Source organism: Pan troglodytes, chromosome 1 (assembly GCF_028858775.2).
Source record: "Pan troglodytes isolate AG18354 chromosome 1, NHGRI_mPanTro3-v2.0_pri, whole genome shotgun sequence".
Taxonomy (NCBI): domain Eukaryota; kingdom Metazoa; phylum Chordata; class Mammalia; order Primates; family Hominidae; genus Pan; species Pan troglodytes.
The window spans coordinates 3,215,913-3,237,295 of record NC_072398.2 but is presented as its reverse complement, the minus strand read 5'-3'; the positions used below and the strand labels follow the sequence as shown (position 1 = coordinate 3,237,295).

Below are 21,383 nucleotides of genomic sequence, written 5' to 3'. Positions count from 1 at the left end.
GAAAAGACCAGCTGCAAACTGAGGAAAAAAACATGTATAAAACATATGTCCAACAAAAGACCTGTGTACAGGATAAAGAACTCTCAAAACTCAGTAAGAAAACACCCAATTTTTAAAATAGGCAAAAGATTTGAACAGATATATCAACAATTAAGATGTACATGTGGCACACAAACACGTGAGAAAACACATTACAGTACTGCAAATTAAAACCACAATGCAATGTTACCACACTAAATGTATTAGGAGGATGAAAAACAAAAAGAAAATCTGACAAAAACAAGTGCTGGTGAGGATTTAGGGTAACTGGAACTCTGAGTCATTGCTGGTGGGAATTCAAAACAATAGGGGCTGCTTTGAAAAAAAGTGCAGCAATTTCTTATAAAGTTAAACATATATTTACCATAGAGCCCAGCAACCCCACTCCTAGGTATTTGTCCAAATAAAATGAAAACTTATATTTGCACAATAACCTATATGTGAATGTTCACAGTGGCTTTGACAACCACCAAAACTAGAAAACAACTCAAATATCCTTCACTTAGAAAAACAAACTATGAAATAGCCACGTAACAGAATACTACTTGGCAATAAAAATGAACCAACTATTGAGATTGTCTGTTATAAATGTGTGTACAAATAACACGGCTAAGCAAAAGAAGCCAAATGAAATGGCTGGTTAATGTATATGATATTCTGGAAAAGGTAAAATGGTAGTGACAAAAAGAAGATCGGGGTTAGCAGGTGCTGGGAGTGGGGTATAGAGATGGATATAACGCGGTATGAAGGAATTTGGGAGTGGTGGTGATAGAACTCTGTCTTGATGGTGGTGGTGGTGGTTGTGGTCACAGACTGCATTTATCCAAGTTTGTAGAACTGTACACTAAAAAGGGTGAATTTTACTGAATGCAAATTACACTCCAATTCTTTAAAAAGATAGGGAAGGTCTATCTGTTACTCTTATCATTATAGAAACAGCATAGTGAAGAGATTAGGGCTATACTCTTGAAAGCTCCTGTTGCCTCATCTGTAAAACGGCAGTAAGAGTAACCCTAACTTTGATATGGTTGTAGAGAGAAATGAGATGAGGCATACAGAGAACTCTGCAGAGTACCTCCTGAGAGGTGAAGCCAGCTGGACTTCCAGGGTCGAGTGGGGAATTGGAGAACTTTTCTGTCTTACAAGGGGATTGTAAAATGCACCAATCAGTGCTCTGTAAAAACGCACCAATCAGCACTCTGTAGCTAGCTAGAGGTTTGTAAAATGGACCAATCAGCACCCTGTAAAATGGACCAATCAGCACTCTGTAAAATGAACCTATCAGCACTCTGCAAAAGGAACCAATCAGCAGGACATGGGTGGGGACAAATACGGGAATAAAACCTGGCCACCCCAACCAGCAGCAGAAACCCGCTCAGGTCCCCTTCCACGCTGTGGAAGCTTTGTTTTTTCACTGTTCACAATACATCCTGCTGCTGCTTACTCTTTGGGTCCGTGCCATCTTTAAGAGCTCTAACACTCACCGCAAAGGTCTGCAGCTCCATTCTTCAAGTCATCAAGACCATGAACCCACCGGAAGGAACCAACTCTGGACACACTAGCACACAATAAGTGCCCCCATAAGCTTTAGCAGGTATTCTAATTTCCAGTAGTATCTGAGGAAGAATCACCTTATTGTACTAGACTTCCTGAACACTACTGCGTACCTGTGTACCATGTGTTGGGCTGGGGATGGTACTTGGTACACAAGAACACATACTCTGTATCACATTAGCTGCCATCCCTCAATCTGTCCTCTGAGCTGGAGGCTTATGAAGCTCCAAAGACGGTAGAAAAGAATGTGTGTGCAAGAACTGGAAAGGTGAGACAGAATTCACGACACCACAAATTGTGGAGAGACCATCTTTTACCGGAGGTGGACATAACAGGGCCACGTGAAGGAGCCTGGTGAGCACAGCTGCCTGTCCTCTGGGGAGAAGGCAGAGATGAAGTGCCACATCCTGTGATGTGGTGAACACCACAGTCCAAGGCAAACACAATAGCTACATTGTTTATTTCTCAGCCAACTTTACAGCCCATTGTAGCATGCCCAGAAGCCTCTCCCCGTATGTCATAGCAACACTGCAGACGGGATTATGTGGTTATGAAGTCAGTAACTCCTTTCCTTGATTAAACATGAACTCAAACAGACAGTCATTCACTCTGGGGGAAACCCATTTTTCTGCTTGTCTGGAGAAGCAAGACACAGGTAACATACAGCAATGTTAGGTTTCAACTAATTAAAAATGGGAATGAACACACACACACATGCACACGCACGCACACACTTCTTCAGTTCCCTGTCAAATCTTCCTGAGGACAACATAGTTTGGTTATGATGAAAACTTTAGAAACGGGAAACATTCTGCTTAGATTGTTAAAATTGAGAACAACACAGAGCTGGTTGGGCTCATCATCCCACCAGGAGACAGTTCTGCTTACAATTAATCTAGCAAAATAGAGTAAGGCAGCAGAAAAAATCTTGGTTTCCTAGTGACCTTTAAGTAAGTGCTCCCATTTCAAATAGACTCAGTACCATAAAAACTTTCTTGGGCTGAGAACTTTCATTTCCTTTGAAGATAACTTTAGCGCTAACATTCATTTCTTCTTCTTCAGACAATCATTGTTTCTTCCTTTCACTCAAACCTGCCTCTGTTGCCCGGTTTTCACGGTTTACAGGGCATAGCCCAGGTGATGTACAGCACACATGGGAATCAAGGCAGTTCCCACACAGCACCAGCACAAAGTCGTTTCTTTGTAGAAGCTGGGCTTCTTCAGGGCTGCGTAAATCATAGGTGTCGTGGAGGGTCTCAGAAGGAAACGAGGGAAGGCAATTCTGTGTTGCAGAAAAAGAGTTTTTCTAAAAAGAAGCTGAAATAATTACCAGAGACAAAAATTAACATTGCTTTATATTTACAGAAGAAACTAAGAGGAAGTAGGCTTAGAATTGTAGCATCAGGGAATGAGAAGTTTATTAAGGCTTCTCCCCACTACAGAACCACTTATTAAACTGTTTCCAGAATGGATACATTTTCACAATGATCCTACTCAATCTCTCTTCATAGAAGGCTCTGTGATAAAAGAAGATATAGATCCCCTGCTCCACAGACGGCTGACACTGGGTAAAAGATGCACACATACTTGGAAGCCCTCAGGAAAATTAGATCATTATCTTCTCATTTTTCCTTTGCCTCCAAAGACTTAGATTTTTACCTATGTACTCGAAAAGCAACTGCAGACTTCCAATCAAGATGCTGTAAGTTCAAACCTGGAAGCGTTCCCTTCTACTCCAAATCCATAGTAATGACAGGTAAAATATAAAAACAGGAACCAAAAATAGCTTTGCCAAGTCAAAAAAAAAAAAATAGGCAATGATCTCCCTGGACCAAAAATAGAACAGAAATGCAAAGCAATAAACAAAGCTGAAGCTCCAGGGCCTGAGGTCTGGAAGTAGGTGGCAGTAGGTACAAGCTGAGTGCTGGTGGTTAAACAGGGAATACAAATGTTTCACATAAAAATGGTGAGTACAGTCAACCTTAAAGCTTAAAGCCAGAGAATGGGGTGAGGCTACCTTGCTTGAAAAAAGAGGCCGGGATAAACAAAACCAGGGCTGATGACCTGTTCCCCTGTGCTAGATATTTACAGGAAGCTGTGGGCCTGAAGGGGCCAAACAGAGCCATGCTCTCTTGTCTAGGTACACAGCCATGACGCCCACCATCTAGGCAACACTTCTGCACTAGCCTCAGCATCACTGGGGCGCAAGAGGTCCAAATGCCATTAAGTTCTGGTTTTGAACTGGAGGCTGAGGGGCTTGGGGGAGGCAAAACTACCAGACAGAAGGGAAGAGCACAGAAGGAGTGAAAAGAACAAAACAAAAAAACTGTCCACTAAAAATGAGCCTGCCATACAAAATTCCAGAACACTGAGTGAAATGCAATGCTAACCAACTGAAAACAATCAGAACATAAATTCCCTCCAGTAAAATAAACTTCATGGAACTAACACTTAAAAGAAGTGTGATTAGAATACCCAAAGAGATAAATAATGTAGTAGCATGCATTAAAGTAAAAAAGAAGTTATAAAACCCAAATAGGCAGAAATAAAACACAGAGACGTGAAAAAGAACAAATTTGAAATCTTGGAAATAAAAATTGGTCTTTAAGCTGAACCAGTAAGCAGAAAGTATCCCTAGCACCTGACTTAAGGGAGCTCTAAGTTTAAAAACACGGACAAAATGCCAGAAGCTAAAATGGGTTCTCTTTGAGGAGCAGGTCGTGGGCAGGAGCAAGAGAGGAAAGGGGTACCATTGTTTGCAACTGTGTTAGAGTACTTTAATTTTTCAAACTATATACATGTATTACTTTAATAAAAAATCAAAATAAGAAATGTAAAAGCCCATTTGCAAGAAATAACACTAGTGAAGGATTACCTGAAGGATTTGCAGCCACTGCTTTCCTCCATAGAGACTAAATTGTATTCTTGGAAAGAAACAAACCATCAAAGAGATATGATCTTAGATTACCTAATTTTTCACCCTTCTAGTTACCTCTTTTATTAAGAAGTATTAATTTGGCTGGGCACGGTGGTTCACACCTGTAATCCCAGCACTTTGGGAGGCCAGGGCGGGCGGATCACTTGAGGTCAGGAGTTCGAGACCAGCCTGGCCAACATGTTGAAACCCCATCTCTACCAAAAAAGTATAAAAAATTAGCCAGGTGTGGTGGTGCGCGGCGCCTGTAATCCCAGCTATTCAGGGGGTGAGGCAGGAGAATTGCTGGAAACTGGGAGGCGGAGGTTGCAGTGAGCTGAGATTGTGCCACTGCACTGCAGCCTAGAGACACAGTGAGACTGTCTCCAAAAAAAAAAGAAAGTATTGTCAATCAGCTATGATGAAGAATATTATAGAAATCAGTGATTCCACTCACTGTGGAAGTCCAGTAAGAATGCTTTGTGTTAGTGAACTAACACAAAGAATGCCTCAGGCCTCAGTGCAGGGAAAAACTGCTCTGGCTGTGTTTTCCTTCTTAGGGCTACTGTGAATTTTGAAAGTAGTCTTTTAGGTTTGGCTGCTGATACATTAAGGGTAAATTCATCATTTTTCTAGCTGTTATATATTGCTTCTAGGCCTTTTGGTTAAGTTCAAGTGTAGTACTTCTAGCTGTTATATAAAGGATCATATGGTATAAATTCTGCATACTAAACTACTTTCATCTTATTCTTTGTCACTTTTATTTCTCAAACGAAAATAAAATTTATTGCCGTTGTATTACATATGCAAGTAGATACATATATACATGTGTATGTATCCTTGTGAATGTGTGCGTGTAAGCTACTTCAAAATCTTTTGGGTGGAGGAAAGGGAACAATTAGATAAAGGAAATTGGTATTTTGAAACAGAAAAAGGGAACAAAAGCAGGTTGAATGTTAGGGTCACAACTAGAGAGCACTGAATGGCAACCTATGAGGATGAAGTTGATCCTGAGTGCTAAAGATAATGCTGAATGCTTGAACATTTCTGAGCAAAGTAACAACATGAGAACAGTGGCATCTGAGAGAGTTTACCTAAAACAGCGTGTGCCAAGGATGAAAAGAAAGAAATTGAGAGCCAGGTGAATAATCAGGGGCTATTTCAATAATCTAGCAGTGAGGCAACAGAGCTTTGGATAGACTGATAGACATGGTGTTTCAAAAGAATTAACTCTAACAGGACTTAGGAAAGAAAAATTGACATGGCAAGTAATCATAGCTTGTTTGTTTTTTGCAACAAGGCATGTGACATCCAAAGCAGCACGCTATGTTCTCACCACAAACTTATGGAAACAATCAATTCCATTTGGTCTGTTCAGCTCCGATTGCCTTGGATTCTGACCTGGGCAAGCCATGAGGACCCAAATCATTCAAAAACCTCCCTCAGAAGGTAAGTTTTATTTTTTTCCAGAAATTAAGCTGCAGCTGATTACAAATGACAACTGTATATATGCAAATTATACTTGCTATTAAAAGGGTTCCTGCCTTCCTGAAACAAAATACTGTGTAAGTCCAATAATATGCAGATGTAGACACATAATAAATATTGCTTGATGCAGAAAACTGGTGAGATGAATTTTCTAGGTTCCAAGAAAAGCAGAAAAATAAGCTTGGAAACTTTAAATCCAGGAACTGAAAATTAATTTTGATTGAACTAATGTTGAATTTATGATCTTTTGGGAATGCATTAAGCTGAATTTACCTCTGTATTTTTTTTTGAGGCAAATTGATAGTACAGAGATCTCAGAGGAGTGTTTACATCACTAAACAAAATTCTCAAATAGAAACTTAAAAATACAACTGAAAAATTAGTTGCAAACTAAGTTTATATTCTCATCTAAGTACATACTCTACTCTCTTCCACTAGAAAATATTTCATGGAAACATGGGAAAACAGGAGCGGGGAGGGGCCCTATGGCTGTCTAGTGTAATTCTTTAATGTTACAGAGGATGGAAAGAATCCAGAGAGGTTCAATGACTTGCCCAGGACCATTCAGTGTGTTAGATACAGCATGGACTATAATCCAGCAGAGTAATCAAGTACTGTTTTCATGACACCATTAGACCCATCTCAGTATTTTAACGGTCAATGTTATATGTTAACTTGAGTGGGCCACAGGGTGCCCAGATATTTGGTCAAACATTATTCATAGAGTGTCTGTGAGAGTATTTCTTTATGAGCTTGCCATTGGAATCCACAGACTCAGTAAAGGAGTCTGCTCTCTCTGGTGGCACTTAACTAACCAGCTGAAGGCCTGAGTGGAACCAAAAGGCTGCAATTCCCTCAAGTAAAAGCAAAAGAGAATTCCTCCTGGCTTACTGCTTGAGTTGGACTGATCAGTTCTTCTTGGAACTTGGGCCTGCCAGCTTTTGGAACAGAACTTACACCACTGGCTCTCCTGGTTCTCAGGGCTTCAGACTTCTCCTGAAACTATACCATGGCTCTTCTGGGTCTCCAGCTTGCCAACTGCAGATCTTGAGACTTCTCAACCTCCATAATCAGGTGAGACAATTCCTTAGAATAAATCTGTTTCTCCACCCCATCTTGTTGGTTCTCCTTCTCAGAAAAACCCTAATTTTAATATTAAACGAACCTTTAGCTCAATAGAGTAAAGAAAATGGTCTCAGTGGGTATGGTAGACATTATGCACTAGCTACCCAAAATCCATTTAACATCTCTCTTTTCTCTTGTCTTCCTCTTGCATAAAGGCTAAAAAGCTAAAATACAGTTCCTAGCCTCTTTTATAGCTAAAGGTGGCCATATGACACCATTCTGAACAATAAAGTAAATGACATCATTTTTGAGCCATAAAGTGTAGGTAGATATCCTTAGGAGGTCTTCCCTTTGCTCTTTGCCTCTTATTACCCCATCTTTTTTCTCCAGAGCTTAGATACACTGACTGGGGTTTGGAAGCAGCGGTCATCTTCAGACTGTAAGGACAAACCCAATGCTAGGGATGACTATGGAGGAAGACAGAAGGATTTCAGGTCCATGATGAGATCTATGAGTCGCTGCTGTCATCTTGGATTACTTCTCCAGAATTTTTAGAACATGCACCCCACCTACTGAAGCTACTTTTAGTTGGGCTATCTGTTATTTATAGCCAAATCCTTTCCTAATATACTATTGCAGCCCAGATGTCACCTGTTACAATAAAACTAAGATCACTATGACCCCAATTTTAATAAAAGATCATCATTCATTCACTCAAGAATTTTCTGAAGATCCACCATATTCATGGCACCTAAGAGGAACTAAATTCAAGAGCCTTCTCATTTCCAACCAAGGATGCTGGTGGAAAGCTACCTTGCTAACATTCCAGATCATGGTCTGGGAGGAATCCCCGGGCAGTTTCCCATGATTTCTGTCATTCTTGCCTGTGGCAAAAGGCTAACAATAAAGTAGATTGAATCTTCAGGAGCTATTAGTAGAATGTTCAACTTTTCCCACTTAATTCCCTTATTTTCAAAAGTTCTTCTTAAGGCAAAATGGATCATGTTCATGGACTCCTGCAGCATTAGAATGAGCTCAGGGTCCTTTCTCATGCAGTGAGAGCAACTACCTCTCTTGATTCATGTTGCCAATGGGAGTTACAGTGAGTTGTGGTATACTGGCAGGAGCATTAGATTTAGTCATGACATCTGGGTGTCAGACTTGGTTTTGCCACTTTTTCCTTTAAGTCCCAGGGGTAAGTCTCAGAGGCATATCTCTGAACCTTTCCGAGTTTCACTTCCTAATTTACTTATAATTACTCAGACCAAGAAAGATAACAATTACGAAAGAATTCTAGCGAGGTAAACATTCTTCCAAAGTAAGATTTCTTTAGACAATCTGATTATGTGAAATATTTCATATTGGACCTAAAAATAAGTAGGTCCAACATGAAAAAGGTATATGAGTAACAGAAGAAAAGTCCATTCATTATCTTCATGGCATTTACTTTGTCTCTCCTTTCTCAGAGTAAAAGTTGTTAGATAAGTGATCTCAATCTAATAACGTGCTGCAGTGGAAAAGCCTTATGGAGCAAATGTTAAAGAAACAGAGAGACGTCATCAAGATGGCTGACTAGAGGCAGCTGGCACTCATCTCCTCCACCAAAAAGAAGGAAAACAGTGAGCAGATAACCACAGGTTAAACAGAGCATCTAAGAGGGAACAATGGAATTCAGCACAAAAGGGACAGGGACTCTCCAAGGCACAGAGAAAGAGGGCAGATAAGCAGCAGTCTCAGCCAGGATTGGCTCAGAGCCAGGAAAGGCTCCCCATTGTAGGGAAAAGGTAAGCGAGAGATCTCCAGTTGTCCACATTACCACCACAGATGCCTGCCATCCTAGCCACAGGAGAGCTGCTCAGCTTCACAGGCCCTGAGCCTAGTATAGGGAGTTGACTGGAGTCCATCACGGAATTGTTCCCGAGGGCATTCATGCTGCGTTCTAGTCACCCCTCAGGACCCAAGGTGCTGTGGCATGGCACCATTTTAAGAGCTCAGCAACCACCAGACTATGTCCTGCCCTGGACCCCAGAAGCCCCTCCATTCCACATCCCTGGAATGCCACTCATATTCCCCCATATCCACTCAGAGGGCTGCAGTATCATGAGGCCAGCTGGACCAAGTGGTACAGCCAGATATCCAGTACTCTAGCCCACACTGTGTCCTATACCCTGGGGACCAGCAGAACCAGTGCACCAGGGAGGCTGCCCCCATGACAAATGGAGCTGAAGCACATTTTCCTCAAAGCATGGGAGCTGCCTGCCTGGGGCCACTGCCACCTACAGCGATGCCACCCCTTCCAAGGACAAGGCCACCACACACCTGTACATGCCTTCAGGGGACCTGAGAACCAGCTCTCTGGGGCACAATGTCCAGAGGCCCCATCTGTATCCTATCTGGGGGCTGGAAGATAGGCTAAGCCTGCACATGGCATCAAGGAAATTGAGGACAGGCCTGGGTCAACCCATCTCCAGTGGTGCCATATGCACCATTACAAGGCCTGCCGACAGTCTCATGTCATTTAGACACCTAAGGACCAGAATGCCTGGCCCACTACCACCATCACCAGTACCTACATGTGCCAACAAGGGGCCTAAGAACCAGCCCACCTGGTGTCTCCATCCCCAGCAAAGGTTGCCCAAGCCTCCACTAACAATCACAGCCTAAGCCACTAAAGAACCTGTGATCACTGCTGACACTGATTATGGACAAAGAAATAATATGAAGACCATAGTACTGTTCCTACCCAAAATCAGAGCTAAAGAATTCTACCCAACAAATACTGTAAATATATCTACATGAAAAAGTCATTCTCTATGAAAGCCAATCCAAAAACTTAGAAGAAGCAATTATGACACCAGATACACAGACGTAAGGACACAAGAAATGTGAAAAAGAAAACATGACACCTACAAAGGAACACAATAATTCTTCAGAAAAAGATATCAAAGAAAAGGAAATCTATGATATGCTTGAAACGAAATGCAAAATAATGACCTCAAGTTAACTCAGTGATATACAAGAGAACACAGGTAAACAATATGAAAAACTCAGAAAAGCAGTTAATGATCTGAATAAATTCAAAGACATATCGTAAAAAGAACCAAAGAGAAATCCTAAGACTGAAGAATTCAATGAACGAAATTAAAAAATATAATCGAGAAGCTTCAACAATAGGCTAGATCATGAAGAAGGAATTTCTGAATTGAAGGCAGAGCTTTTGAAATAACACAGTCCAAAAAAGGTGAAAATCTAACAAAAAAGAATGAAGAAAGCCTAAGTGACATATCAGACATCATAAAGTAAAAAGTATTCAAATACCGAAATTTCCAAAAGGAGAAGAAATTATAAAAGTCAGAGAAAACAGGCAGAGCAAGATGCTGGAATAGAAAGCTTCACCAATTGCCCCCACCCCCACAAGGACACCAAGTTAACAACCATCCACACAGAAAAAAACACCTTCATGAGAACCAAACGCCAGATGAGCATTCACAGTACTGGGTTTTAACTTCCTATTGCAAAAAGGGGCACTGAAGAGATAGAACAAACTGTCCTGAATCGCCAGGGCCACCTCTCCCTGACCCCCAGCAGTGGTGCGTGGTGACAAGAGCATCTCTGGGTGCTAGGGAAGGGATGATATAGTTTGGCTCTGTGTCCTTACCCAAATCTCATCTGGAATTGTAACTGGGGCTTGCATCCCCTGAAATAACAGCCTGAGCTGTGCCTTGGCCTCTTTTAGCCACAGCTGGAGCAGGTGGGATGCCCCAAGTCCCGAGGCTGCACACTGCAGGGGGGGCCTGGACCCTGCCCATAAAACCATTTTTTACCTCCTAGGCCTCTGGGCCTGTGATGGGAGGGGCTGCTGTGAAAGTCTCTGAGATGCCCTAGAGACATTTTCCCCACTGTCTGGTGATTAACATTTGGCTCCTTGTTTCTTACGCAAATTTCTGTAGCCAGCTTGAATTTCTCCCCAGAATATGGGTTTTTCTTTTCTACCACATCGTCAGGCTGCAAATGTTGACTCCATGTCTCACATCCAGGTCATGTGGGGATTATGGGAAGTACATCTTGAATTGTAATCCCCATAATTCTCACAGGTCAAGGGAGGAACCTGGTGGGAGGTGATTGGATCATGGGGGCTGTTTTCCTGAGAGGGGGGTGAGTTCTCATGAGATCTCATGGTTTTATAAGGTGCTCTTCCCGCTTTGCTCTTCGTTTTCTCTCTCATCTGCCACCATGTAAGACATGCCTCTTCCTCTTCACTATGATTTTAAGTTTCCTGAGGCCTCCCTAACCATGTGGAACTGTGAGACAATTAAAACTCTCTTCTTTGTAAATTACCCAGTCTCAGGTAATATCTTCATAGCAGTGTGAAAACAGACTCATACAAGGAAGAATACAGCAATGGTGAGGCACTGAACTCAGTGCTGTCCTGTTAGAGGAGAAAGGAAAACCAAACCAAACTCACCCAATGTTGCCCACAGAGGGAGCATTTAAACTAGCCCTAGCCAGGGGGCAATCTCCAATCCCAGAGGTCCGAACTTGAGTGCCTGCAAACCTCACCACTGAGGGCCAAAGTACTGTTGGTCTCTAAGTAAACCTGAAAGGCAGTCTAGGCCATAATGACTGCAACTCGTAGGCAAGTCCTACAGCTGAACTAGGCCCAGAGACAGTGGACTTAGGGGGCATGCGACATACTGAGGCACCAGCTGGGACAGCCGAGAGAGTGCTGGCATCACCCCTCCCCTAGCCCCAGGGTGCACAGCACCTGGCTCCAAAAGAGACCCCTTCCTTCTGCTTGAGGAGAGGACAGGGAAGAGTAGGGAGGACTTTGTCCTGCATCTTGGATACCAGCTCAGCCACAGCAGGAGAGGGCACCAGCAGAGTCGTGAGGCCCCCATTCCAGACCGTAGCTCCCAGATGACATTTCTAGACATACTCTGAGCCAGAAGGGAAGCCGCTGCCTTGAAGGAAAGGACCCAGTCCTGCCAGCATTCATCACCTACTAACTGAAGAGCCCTTGGGCCCCGAATAACCAGCAGTGACACCCATGAATTACATCGAAGGCCTTGGGTGAGTCTCCGGGACTTGCTGGCTTCAGGTGAGACTCAGCACATAACCAGCTGTGGTAGCTACAGGGCAAAACTCCTTCTGTTTGAGAAAAGCAGAGAGAAAAATAAAAGGGACTCAACTACCAACATCTTAGGTACCAAGAACCCCAAGAATGGGTTCCTGGGGTCCCTGACTCCAAGACTTGAGTCTTAGCATTTCTGGGCCTGCCTTCGGCCAGAGGGCAGTCCTCTCCCCTGACGAGAGTCCCAAATCCCTGCAACATTCACCACGAGCCGACTTTAGAGACCTTGGGCCTTAAGGGAATGTTGGCGGTCGTCTGGCAATACTCCATGCGGCCAGGGGTAAAGGTGGCTGCGGGGTGAGGCTCCTGTGCCTTTGGAAAAAGGAGGGAGACTGAGAAACATTGAGTCTTACAGTTTTAGTGCCAGCTCAGTCGTAATGCAAAAGAATACCAGGTAGACTTTTAAGGTCTGACTCCCAGACAGTACTTCCGGACCCACCTGGGGCCTTGGGGACCTCATGGCCCCGAAGGGAAGGACAAAGGCCTTGCTGGCTTTGCCACCTGCTGATTGTAGAGCCCCAGACCCTTGAGCAAACACAGTCAGCAGCCAGGGAGTGGTTACAGCAGGTCTTGGGCGAGACCCAGCACTGTGCTGGCTTCAGGTCTGCATAAAAGCAGAAACATGGAACAATGGAACACAACAGAAAACCCAGAAACAAATACACACACCTATGGTGAACTCATTTTTGATAAAAGTGCCAAGAACATAGAAAAGACAGTCTCTTCAATAAATGATGCGGGAAAAACTGGATAGCCATATGCAAAAGAATGAAACTACACCACTATCTCTCACCATATACAAAAATAAAATCAAATGGATTAAAGACTTAAATCTAAGACCTCAAACTATAAAACCACTACAAGAAAATATTAAGGAAAATCTCCAGGACACTGGGCTGGGCAAAGATATTTTTAGCAATACCCTATAAACACAGGCAACCAAAGAAAACATGGACAAATGGGATCACATCAAGTTAAAAAGCTTCTGCATAGCAGAGGAAACAATCAGCAAAGCGAAGAGACAACCCACGGAATGGGAGAAAATATTTGCAAGCTACCCATCTGACAAGGGGTTAATCACCAGAATATACAAAGAGCTCAAACAAATCTATAGAAAAAACAAATCTAATAATCTGATCAAAAGACGGACAAAAGATTTGAATAGACATTGCTCAAAAGAAGACATACACATGGCATACAGACATATGAAAAGGTGTTCAATATCACTGTCAGAGAAATGCAAATCAAAACCACAATGAGGTATCATCTCACCCCAGTTAAAATGGCTTATAATAAAGACAAGCAGTAACAAATGCTGGTGAGGATGTGGAGAGAAGGGAACCCTTGTACACTGTTGATGGGAATGTAAATTAATACAACCACTATGGAGAACAGTTTGGAGGTTCCTCAAGCAACTAAAAATATAACTCCCATAGGATCCAGCAATCCTACTGCTGGGTATATACCCAAAACAAAGGAAATCAGCTTATCGAAGAGGTATCTGCACTCCTATGTTTGTTGCAGCACCGTTCACAATAGATAAGATTTGGAAGCAAACTAAACGTCCATCAGCAGATGAATGCATAAAGAAAATGTGGTACATATACACAACGGAGTACTATTCAGCCAGAAAAAAATGAGATCCAGTCATTCGTAACAACATGGATGGAAATGAAGGTTATTCCATTAAGTGAAATACCAGTCTCAGAAAGACAAACATATGTTCTTACTTATTTGTGGTATCTAAGAAAAATCACACGTTCTTATTTATTTACTTATTTATTACTAAAAAATCACGTTCTTACTTATTTGTGGTATCCAAAAATCAAACCAATTGAACTCATGGACAGAGAGAGTAGAAGGAGGCTTCCCAGAGGCTGCAAATCGTAGGTGGTTTACAGGGGAGGTGAGGATGGTTAATGGGTACAACAGAAATAGAAAGAATGGGTAAGACCTACTATTTGATAGCACAATAGGGTGCCTATAGTCAATGATTACCTAGTTGTATGTTTTAAGATAACTTAAAAAATGTAATCGGATCGTTTGTAACTCAAAGGATAAATGCTTGAGGGGATGGATACCATATTTTCCTTAACATGCTTCTTTCACATTGCATCCTTGTATCAAAACATCTCATGTACTCCATAAATATATGCCCCTACTATGTACCCACAAATTTTTTTTAAAATAAAATAATTTAAAGTCAGAGAAAACCTATTTAATGAAATAACAGCCAAAACCAAAGGAATTCATCACCACTAGACTAGCTCTAAAAAAAATTCTTAGGAGAGTCCTATATCCAGCAGCAAAAGGACAATATTTGCCATCATGAAAACACACCAAAGTAGAGAACTCACTGATAGAACAGATACGCAAATGGGAAAAAGAAGGGAATCAAATGTTATCACTACAGAAAACCACCAAACTGTAAAGGCAAACAATACAAGAGGAAGAGGAGAACAAAGGATTTACAAAACAATCAGAAAACAATTTTTAAAATGTCAGGACTAAGTCCTCTCATATAAATAACCATAACTGTAAATGGTTTAAATTCCCCCAATTAAAAGATTGGCTGGATAGGTAGGAACAACAACAACAAAAAGAATCTAACTATATGCTGCCTACAAAAAAACTCACTTCAATTGTAAAGACAGATTAAAAGTGAAGGGATGGCCAGGCATGGTGGCTCACGCCTGTAATCCCAGCACTTTGGGAGGCTGAGGTGGGCAGATCACGAGGTCAGGAGATCAAGACCATCCTGGCCAATATGATGAAACCCTGTCTCTACTAAAAATATAAAAATCAGCTGGGCGTGGTGGCTCGTGCCTGTAATCCCAGCTACTCAGGAAACTGAGGCCGGAGAATCCCTTGACCGAGGGAGTTGGAGGTTGCAGTGAGCTGAGATCGCGCCACTGCACTCCAGCGTGGTGATAGAGTGAGACTCCATCTCAAAAAAAAAAAAAAAGTGAAGGGATGAAAAACAATACTCCACGCAAACAGAAGCCAAAGCTGAGCAGGAGTAGCTGTAGTGTATCACACAAGATAGACATTAAGTCAAAAAAAAAAGAGAGACACAAAAGGTCATTATAAAATGATAAAAACATCAATTCAGTGATAGGATATAACCATTGTAAACATATATGCGCCCAAACTGGAGCACCCAGATATACAAGACAAATATTATTAGGGCTAAATAGACAGAGAGACCCCAATACAGTAATAGTTGGGGACTTCAGCAGTGGACAGATCATCTAGACAGAAAATCTACAGAAAAATATCACACTTAATCTGTACCACAAAGGAATCCAGCAGATGTTTACAGAACATACATCCAACACCTGTAGAATATACTTTCATCTCATCAGTAAATGGAACATTCTCCAAGATAAATGACACATTAGTCCTCTAAACAAGGCTTAACACATTTTTAGAAATTGAGATCATATCAGGTACCTTTTCAGACTGCAGTGAAATAAAACTAGAAATCAGTAAAAGAAACTTTGGCTGTACAAATACATGAAAATTAAACATGCTTCTTGGGTCAGTGAAGCAATTGAGAAAAAGATCAAAAACTTTCTTCAAACAAATGAAAACGGACATACAACATATCAAAATGTATGGGTTACAGCAAAAGTAGTGTTAAGATGGAAGTTTATAGCAACAAACACCTATATAAAAGAGGTAGGAAGATTTCAAGTTAAAAAGTCTAACAATGTATCTCAAGGAACTAGAAAAACAAGAATAAACCAACATCAAAATTAGTAGAAGGTAAGAAATAAAGATCCAAACAGATCTAAACAAAACAGAGATTAAAGAACAATACAATACAAAAGATCAATGAAACAAAAAGTTTTTTGAAAAGATAAACAAAATTAGTAAACGACTTGCTAGATAAGAAAGAAAGAAAAAGACTCAAATAAGTAAAATCAGTGAGGAAAAAGGGGACATTATACCAGATTCCCCAGAAATTCAAAGCATGATTAGAGACTGTTAGCAACAACTGTATGCCAATAAATTGGAAAACCTAGAAGAAATGGATAAATTCCCAGTCACACACAAACTACCAAGATTAAACCGTGAAGAAAACAGAAAACGCAAACAGAACAATAGCAAGTAATGAGATAGAAACAGTAATAAAGTCTCCCATCAAAGAAAAGCCTAGGACCTGATGGCTTCACTGCTGAATTCTACCAAACATTTAAAAAAGAATGAATACCAATTCTACTCCCACTATTCCAGAAAAATTAGGAGGAAATACTTCCAAAGTATATATATAAAACCAGCATTATATAAAACCAGCATTACCCTGATACTAAAACTAGACAAAGGCACAACAACAAAAAACTAAAGGCCAATATCACTGATTAGCATAGACACACTTTTTTTTTCAACAAAATACTGGCAAACCAAATTCAACATTAAAAAGATCATTCATCATAATCAAGTGGGATTCATCTCAGGGATGGAAGGATGGTTGAACATATGTAAATCAATAAAGGTGATACATCACATTAACAGAATCAATGACAAAACCATATGATCATTTCAATAGATGCTGAAAAAAACTTTCAATAAAATTCAATATGCCTTCATGATGAAAAAAATCTTAACAAACTGGGTATGAGGGAAACATACTTCAGAAAATAAGGGCCATATATGACAAACCCCAAGCTAGCATCACACTTAATTGGGAAAAACTGAAAGCCCCTCCTTTACCACGTGGAACAAGACAAAGATGTCCACTTTCACCACTTTTGCTCAACACAGTACTGGAATTCCTAGCCAGAGCAATTAGACAGGAGAAAAAATTAAAGGGCATTCAAATTAGAAAGGAAGAATTCAAATTAGCCTTGTTCACAGACAACATGATCTTACATCTAGAACCAAGAGACTCCAACAAAAACTGTTAAACTGATAAATTCAGTCAAGTTGCAGGATACAAAATCAACATACAAAAATCAGTAGCATTTCTATATGCCAACAGCAAACATCTGAAAATAAATAAAGAAAGCAATCCCATTTGCAACAGCTACAATAAAATAGCATAAACACCTAGGACTAAACTTAATAAAAGTGAGATCTCTACAATAAAAGTATAAAGCATTGATAAAAGAAATTGAAGAGAACATAATAAATTGGAAAGATAGCCCACGTGGATTGGAAGAATACTGTTAAAATGACCGTACTATCCAAAGCAATCTACATTTTCAATGTAATCCATATCAAAATATCAATGACACTCTGCACATGAAAAGGAAAAGGCAATCCGGAAATTCGCATGGAACAGCAAAAGCAATCCTGGACAAAAGGAACAAAGCTGGAGCCATCACGTTACCTGACTTGAAAATGCTCTATAAAATTACAAAAAGCAAAGTAAGCATGGTACTAGCATAAAAATGGACACATGGACCAATGGAACACATGAAAGAATGTAGAAACAAATCCACACATTTAGTCAATGGAGTTTCAAGAAAGTCATCAAGAAAATACATTGAGAAAGGAAAATCTAGATAGCCCATATGCAAAAGAATAAAACTAGACCCCTATCTCTCCCCATATACAAAAGTCATATCAAAACAGCTTAAATATTTGAATATAAGACCTAAAACCATGAAACTACTATAAGAAAACATTGGGTAAACACTTCAGACATTGAGCTGGGCAACTACTTATTGAGCAAGACCTCCAAAGCACAGGCAACCAAAGCAAATATAGAAACATGAGATCAAATCAAGCTAGAAAGCTTCTGCACAGCAAAGAAAATAATCAATGAAGAAACAACCTATAGAATTGAAAAAAATTTTGCAAAGTATTCATTGGACAAGAGATTAATAATCACAGTATATAGGAACTCAAACTCAATAGCAAAAAACAACCCAATTAAGAACAGGCAAAATATGCTGAATTCATAGAAATGGCCAACAGATATATTAAAAAATGTTCAATAACATTAATGGTCAGGGAAATGCAAATTAAAACCACAATGAGCTATCATCTCCCCAGTTAAAATGGCTACTATAAAAAAGTAAGAAAATAACAAATGCTGGCAAGGATGTGGAGAAAGGGGAAGGCTCACACATTGTTGGTGGAATGTAAATTAGTACAGCCACTGTGGACAACAGTAAGGAGGTTCCTCAAGAAACTAAAAACGCAACTACCATATAACCAAACAATCCAAACGTTGGATATAGATCCAAAAGAAAGGAAATCAGAATATCAAAGAGATATCTGCACTCCCATGTTTATTGCTGCACTATTCAAAATAGCCAAGGCGTGGGTCAACCTAAATGTCCATCAATAAGTTAAAAAAAAATGCCATATATATATATATACACACATATACACACACACACAACTGAATATATTTCCTCTATAAAAAGTAATAAAATCTTGTCATTTGTAGCAACATGGATGGAACTTAAAGACATTACATTATGTGAAATATGCCAGGCACAGAAAGACATATCTCATGTTCTCACTCATACATGGGAACTAAAAAGAAGGTGATTTTATAGAGATAGTGAATACAATAGTGGTTTTGAGGCTGGAAAGAGTAGTAGGCAGAGGGATTAAGAGGGGTTGGTTAATGTATACAAGATTACAGCTCAATAGGAGGAGTAAGATCTAGTGTTCAGCTGCACAATAGGGCAACTATAGTTAACAATAGTTTACTGTATATTTCAAAATAGCTAGAAGAGAAAATTTAGAATGTTCCCAACATAAATAAATTTTTGAGGAGATGGATCTCCCAGTTACCCAGATCTGATCATTACACATTGTATGCTGGTATCAAAATACCACATATACCACACAAATATGTACAACTATCATATATCAATAAAAATGTTTAAAAAGCAATAAAGAGCATTTAACTTGGAAGAAATCACATTGTCCTCCCTTTGCAGACAACATGACCTTATATATGGAGAAACTAAAAGACTCCACCAAAATACCCTTAGAACTGATAAATTCAGTAAAGCTGCAAGATACAAAATCAACATGCAAGAATCAGCCGTGTTTCTATACACCAATAATGAACTACCTGAAACAGAAATCAAGAAAGTAATCCCATTTACACTAGCTACCCACCCCCCAAAAAAAGACACCTAGGAGTAAATTTAACCAAGGAGGTGAAAGGCCTCTGCAATGAGAACTATAAAACATTGATAAAAGCAACTGAAGAGAACACAAATGGAAAGGCATACCATGCTCATTAATTGGAAGAATTAATGTTGTTAAATGATGATACTATCCAAAGCAATCTACAGATTCAATGCAATCCCTATTAAAATACCAATGATATTCTTCAAGAAATAGAACTAATGATCCTAAAATTAACATGAAAACACAAAAGACCCCAAATAGCCAAGGCAATACTGAGCAAAAAGAACAAAGCTGGAGGTATCACACTACCTAACTTCAAAATATCCCACAAAGTTATACTAACAAAAAAAAACATAGAATTGGTATAAAAACAGACATATAGACCAATGGAACAGAACAGAAAACGCACAATTAAATACACATTATTTATAGGCAACTGATTGTCAACAGAGGCACCAAGAACACACAGTGGGGAAAGGACACCTCTTCAATTATTTGTCATCAGAAAAGTGGATATCCACGTGCAGAAGAATGAAACTAAACCCTTATCTGTCACCACACAGAAAAATCAACCAAAATTAATTAACTACTGTGAGCCTGGAAACTATAATACTAAAAGAAAACAGGAACACTTTTACACTGTTGGTGGGACTGTAAACTAGTTCAACCATTGTGGAAAACAGTGTGGCGATTCCTCAGGGATCTAGAACTAGAAATACCATTTGACCCAGCCATCCCATTACTGGGTATATACCCAAAGGATTATAAGTCATGCTGCTATAAAGACACATGCACACGTATGTTTATTGTGGCACTATTCACAACAGCAAAGACTTGGAACCAACCCAAATGTCCAACAATGATAGACTGGATTAAGAAAATGTGGCACATATACACCATGGAATACTATGCAGCCATAAAAAAGGATGAGTTCATGCGTTTTGTAGGGACATGGATGAAGCTGGAAACCATCATTCTCAGCAAACTATCGCAAGGACAAAAAACCAAACACCACATGTTCTCACTCATAGGTGGGAATTGAACAATGAGAACACATGGACACAGGAAGGGGAACATCACACACCGGGGCCTGTTGTGGTGTGAGGGGAGGGGGGAGGGATAGCATTAGGAGATATACCTAATGTAAATGACGAGTTAATGGGTGCAGCACACCAACATGGTACATGTATACATATGTAACAAACCTGCACGTTGTGCACATGTACCCTAGAACTTAAACTATAATTTAAAAAAAAAAAAGGAAAACATAGGGGAAACACTTCAGAACATTGGTCTAAAGGCAAAGATTTTATGGCTAAGACCACAAAAGCACAAGCAACAAAAACAAAAATAGATAAATGAGACTGTATTAAACCAAAATGCTTCTGCAGAGCAAAGGAAACACTCAACAGAGTGAAGAGACAACCTATAAAATGGCAGAAAATATTTGCAAATTATGCGTTCAAAAAGGAACTAATATCCAGAATATACAAGGAACTCAAACAACTCAACAGCAAAAATATCACAAATATTCCAATTCAAAAGAGGGCAAAGGATCTAAATAGATATTTATCTAACACATATAGAAAAGGCCAATAAAAATGCTTATCAGCAACCACCAGGAAAATGCAAATCAAAACCAAAATGAGGTGTCATCTCACCCCAATTAGAATGACTATTATCAAAAAGACCAAAAAAAATAAAAATAACAAATGCTGGCAAGGATGTGGGGAAAACATACTCTCATACTAGGCTGGTGCAAAAGTAATTGCAGTTTTTGCCATTAAAATTAATAGCTACCCACTCCCAAAAAAAGACACCTAGGAATAAATTTAACCAAGGAGGTGAAAGGCCTCTACAATGAGGCCACTGCCATTACTTTTAATGGCAAAAACTGCAATAACTTTTGCACCCACCTAATAGTATAGCCATTATGGAAAACAGCGTGAGGGGTTCTCAAAAAACTAAAAATAGAACTACCATACAATCTAGCAATTACAGTACTGGGTATTTATCCAAAGGATAGAAAATCAGTATATCCAAGGGATACCTGCAGCCCCATGTTTATTACAGCAGCACTATTCAGAA

General features: G+C 40.0%; 1 protein-coding gene and 1 long non-coding RNA gene across 15 annotated transcripts in view; one reads left to right on the top strand and one right to left on the bottom strand.

The window, feature by feature from the left end:
• SMYD3 (SET and MYND domain containing 3) overlaps positions 1–21,383 on the bottom strand; it is a 757,166-nt gene that overhangs the window by 143,716 nt on the left and 592,067 nt on the right. The window lies entirely within an intron of this gene.
• LOC107970781 (uncharacterized) lies at positions 5,812–7,773 on the top strand. Its single transcript, XR_001713660.3, has 3 exons — positions 5,812–5,956; positions 6,977–7,069; positions 7,451–7,773. It is a non-coding gene; the product is annotated as an uncharacterized LOC107970781 (long non-coding RNA).